General features: G+C 52.1%; 1 long non-coding RNA gene across 1 annotated transcript; it reads right to left on the bottom strand.

The window, feature by feature from the left end:
- Positions 1-679: 679 nt before the first annotated feature.
- On the bottom strand, positions 680-3,434 carry LOC125319496. The gene is made up of 4 exons (XR_007200763.1): positions 3,249-3,434; positions 1,980-2,608; positions 1,211-1,349; positions 680-860 (listed from the first exon to the last, which is right to left on the bottom strand). It is a non-coding gene; the product is annotated as an uncharacterized LOC125319496 (long non-coding RNA).
- Between the last annotated feature and the right edge of the window lie 1,465 nt (positions 3,435-4,899).

Here is a 4,899-nt window from a genome sequence, read left to right as displayed (position 1 = left end):
CTTGCATGGCTGATAAATACACAAAAATCAAAACAAGATAAAAAATTATATTTGTTACAAATTGCTACAAACACACAATTAATATACAAATATCATTTTAAGTTTAACAAAACTAATTTATTACAGATTGTTACAACTACTCTGATTACAAGTACAAAACACCAATATACCTATCTAAATAACCCTACACCTACACCTAAATAAACATAATTATATAATTGTACAACTCTATACATACTTAAAAATAGCTGTAAACTTTGAAAGCATAACAATATACAGACATATATATTCAATATGATATATATAATACATATATAAAGAGATACGTATATGAAGATAACCCCCCTGTATACAAATACACAAGTACCAATATACTATTCTAAATAGCTCTATGCCTGTAACTACATCAATGTATCTACACAGCTACACAGCTGTATACATCAAGGTGAACATAAGTACATACGTATGATTAAATATCCATACGTACATATAGATAAATGTAACTACAGATATAACTGTGCACATACACATACATATAAAAATATCAATATCCCTGTCTTTCCCTATCTAAATATCCATATAACTACTTCAATCTTACTATGCAGCTATACAACTGTATATATAATGAAAATATACCTAAATACAGACAGAAATATAACAATATACATAAAAAAAATACAAATGTAAATATACCTATACAAATATCAATCCACGTATCTAAATGTCTATGTATTTATATAATTACATAAATCTATAAATATATTCAGAGGGATTGCAGGCACCGATGCTCCCAGGCTCTCCCTCGGTCTCTTCCTCCCGTGCAGAGCAGCTCTCCTGGACAGCGACAGCAGATGGGACATCTGGGAAGCAAAGGGAACACTGAGTCAGGATCGGGACGTTTCCCTTGGCAGCAGCTGCACTTCCATCAGGGAAGAGAAATCTCAGAGCCTCCCCAGGAGGCTTAGAAAGAAAAACCAGGCCCAGCGGGCCAGGCTGTGGCGAGCGCAGCCCCGGCGGGACCGTCCCGCAGCCCCGGCAGCGCGGCACAGCCGGCACCGCTGCCGGGCCCTGCCGGCACAGCTGCCTTGCCCAAGGACAGCCCCTGTGCCGGCCGGGGCAGCCGCGCTGAGCGGCCCCAGCACGGGCAGGGCCCGCTCCTGCCCAGCCGGCCAGTGCCCGCGGCCAAAGCCCACGCCAGCCTCACGCCCACCCTGCCTCACCGGCCCTGGGGCCTCAGCCAGGGTCTCGGGCGGCAGCAGCAGGTCCCCGTTCACTGCTCTTGCTGTGGCCTTCAGCTTCTCCCTGCTGGTTCTCATCAGTCCTGGGTCTTCTCAAGGACTTCAGGGCAGCTGTGGCAAAAGTGGAGGCTCTGGAATTGGTTCCACAGCCTGGCAGAGCCGCAGGCCCAGATCCCTCTGTGCTCCCTGCTGGCCCCCTCCATCCCCTCAGCCCTGCCATCCCCTCAGCAAACCCCCAGTCCTGCCAGTTCCTGCAGACCCTCAAATTCCTCTCACCCCCCTCACTCCCTTCAAACCCATCGAGTCCCCTTAGACCTGCCACCCCCCTCAGCCTTGCGGAACTTCTACCCCTCAGTCCCACCATTCATTCCCCACTTTTCCCAAAGTTGCGGAACTTCTACCCCTCAGTCCCACCATTCATTCCCCACTTTTCCCAATTCCCTCAGCCCCACTGTTCCCCTCAGCTCCCTCTAGAGCCCTCAGTTCCTGCCACTCCGCTCAGTCCTCCCAGTTCCCTCAGTCCTAACACCCCCCTTAGCCTGTGCCACTTCCCTGTCTCCTCAGTCCCCACCAACCCCAGCAGCTGCTCCACACCTCTCTGCTCCACCATTCCCTTCAGCTCTCCCAGTCCCTTCAATCCCCACCATTCCCCTCTGCTCCCCCACCATCCCCTCAGCCCCACCAGCACCTCAACGTCACCGTCCCTTCAGTGTCACCTCTCCCCAGCCCCCTCTGGCTCACCGTCCTCCAGCAGCTCCTCAGGGCACAGTGCCTGCGGCCACCGGCAGCTCTCACCGCTCCAGGGACACCGGGGCTGCAGCTGCTGCTCCGCCCGGCCCGGCCGCCAGCTCGAAGCCAGCACAGGAAGAGGGGACAGAGGGGGCACAGGGGCAACAGCAAGAGGTGAGAGAGGAAGCAGAGCAGGAAAGAGGTTAAAAAGCTGCTTATACCTACACAGATATCAATCTATGTACCTAATGCTCCATATACCTATAACTATATAAATATATAACTATGCACATGTAACTATTTATAAACTTAACTGCATATATATAAATGCAACTCTACACGTTTAAAAATGTAACTACGCAGATCTAGAAATACAACTATGCATATATAAATAAAAAAATACATAAATATATATATAAATTTACCTCTATACAGGTTTTTAAATTCATCTATATAGACATATATATACAACTGTATAAATCTAGAAATATAACTACAGAGATAGATAAATATAACTATACACATCTATCAATATCACTATAGACAGAGGGATTGCACCTGCCTGATCTTCTCGCAGGCTCTCCCTCTGTCTCTTCTTCCCACTCAGGGCAGCCCTCCTGGAGAGGTCAATCAGATGGAATCTGGGAAGCAAAGGGAACACTGAGCCAATATTGGCCCTTGTGCACATTTCCCTTGGGCAGCAATGGTCCTTCTTCTGAGGGACTGTTAAAGATGGCCTCAAAGGCAGACTCTCACTTGGGAATTTGAAGGCTGCTCTTTCGAGAACAGAGAGCATTCCAAGTTTTCAAAACCTCCAAAGGTTTGAAGTATCCCGATAGAGTCTCAGCACCCACAGTGCAAATGTCACCCACGAGAGCTTGAAGCACAGACAGTCCCAGCTCCCACACAGAAGCCCAGCCTTGTTCCTCCTCTGTGCTGACAGAGACACCTCAGTCCTCACTGAAACGGCTGAAGCTGACAGGTGCTGTGAGCTGGGTTATGAACCACATTGGGACACCCGGGTTGGTGACACAACTCCCACAGGGTCAGGGTTACTCACGGCTCTCTGGCCACAGCACAGCACTCGGTGTCAGTGCCTCTGGAGAAGCATGGAGGGCAGGGCTCGGGGAGGCTGTGCCAGGGCAGGATTTGAACGAAAGGCACCAGGAAGCACCAACCCTGCAGACAAGAACTCAACTCTTCTCATCTCCCTTCCTGCCAGAGGCAGGCTCAGAGCAGCCGCCTCAGAGCTCTCTAAAGCAGTGTGGGCTCTCTCCTTACCAGGCTCCTCGGGCTCTGGGGAACTGTTCCCGCAGCTCTCGGTGCCAGGCAAAGCTCCCTCTGCTGCAGCCCTGTTCCTGGCCTCCTCTCCTGAAGACTCGGCAGCAACATTAGCATTCCCCTTGAAAGAGAACCAGAAAGAAAGAAACCCAAAGATCACTCCATATTTTCTTGGAATCACATCGGGGATACAACACCTCCTCTTCTCCATTCCCAACAGGAGGGAAACGCTGCCCACACAGTTCATGTGACAATTGTTTGAAACTCAGGATTCGTGTGACCAAGGTGCAACTGAAGTTCTTACGAAATGACCTTGGAGGCAAACCATGAACTCAGAAAACCAGGAGACACCAAGGGAGGGGATGTGCCCTCACACCCTGAGCCTGGCTTCTCCCGCCAGCTGTAAGAAATCAGCCAGCAGGAAGCCAGGGGCCCTCCTGCTTCCCAACACAGCCATCGACAGGGGCAGAGCTCGCTGCCAGCACTGCCCAGGGCTGGGTGCTGCAAACCCGCACACAAAGCACACATTTCTGCCTGGCACTCTCACCACCCCCACCCAGCCACTCAGACCATCAACCACAAGGCGGTGGTTTTTGGAGCCCTCTGCTGCTGCCCCATATGGATGATCCAGGCAAACATTCATGGACCCTAGGGTATTTCCAGGATCCAGTGGCAAAAATCTTTAAATCTGGAGGGTAGAAAAAAAAAACAACCCAAAAACCAGGAAAAGCCAGACCAAGCAAGTTGTGTTTCTATTCCACTGAGGAAGCAAATGCCCAAGATTAAGCACCTGCAAGTTACCTTTAGACAGAAAGATATTTTCACTATGACCACTTCCAGAATATTAATCTCCTCTTCAACAGCCTGTCCACCAGAATCCTAAAGATTCTAAAGATGGTTCAGAGCCTGCAATGTTTCCTTTTATTAGGGAATAAAATGCCTTTGAAAACTGCTGTGTGGGAGTTTACAGAAGACAAAAGACATCACAGTTGAGAAGAAGATATTGGTAAATCCAAAAAGCCCCACTCCCCACCTTAAATCTGCCCTTCCTCAGCCAGAAATCCCCCTTCCTCAACCAGGGGTTGCGGTAGTGGAGGCAGGCCCCGGCATCGCCCGGCACAGCGGCGCCAGCCCGGCCTGGCACCTTGTAGAAGCCGTAGCGATTCAGCTGGCGCACGATGCTGCGGAACTGCATGGCTCTGAAGGTGCGCAGGGCCGGCCCCTGGACGCCGGCCGGGCTGAGCAGCTCCTGCTCAAAGAGGGCGCGGTCGATGAGCACCCCCTGGCCCTGGCTGTCCCAGCGCACGGAGCGGACGCAGGGGCTGTTCGCCAGGCGCCACAGCTTGGCGGGGAAGGTGCTGGCATTGAGCCCGGCGGGAAGTGGCAGCTCGGCCATCGCGCCTGTCGCCCACTGGCGCCGCAACGGCTGCAGCTGCACCGGCGGCGCGCGGCCTGAGGGGGGTGCTGTGCTTGGCCCCACGCGCGCCCAGCGCGGCCCTGGCGTGGGCCGGACTTGGCAGAGACGAGCACCACAAAGCCGGGGCTGCGGGCGCAGCGTGGGCGGGCGGGCTCCCGGGGCGGCTCCCAGGCATGGCACAGCATGGCACGGCATGGCACGGCAGGGGAAGTCCCTGGCAAGGGCACTGGGAGC

Source organism: Corvus hawaiiensis, chromosome Z (assembly GCF_020740725.1).
Source record: "Corvus hawaiiensis isolate bCorHaw1 chromosome Z, bCorHaw1.pri.cur, whole genome shotgun sequence".
Lineage (NCBI taxonomy): Eukaryota > Metazoa > Chordata > Aves > Passeriformes > Corvidae > Corvus > Corvus hawaiiensis.
Note: the sequence above shows the minus strand (reverse complement) of the source record. Positions and strands in the feature narration are given on the sequence as shown.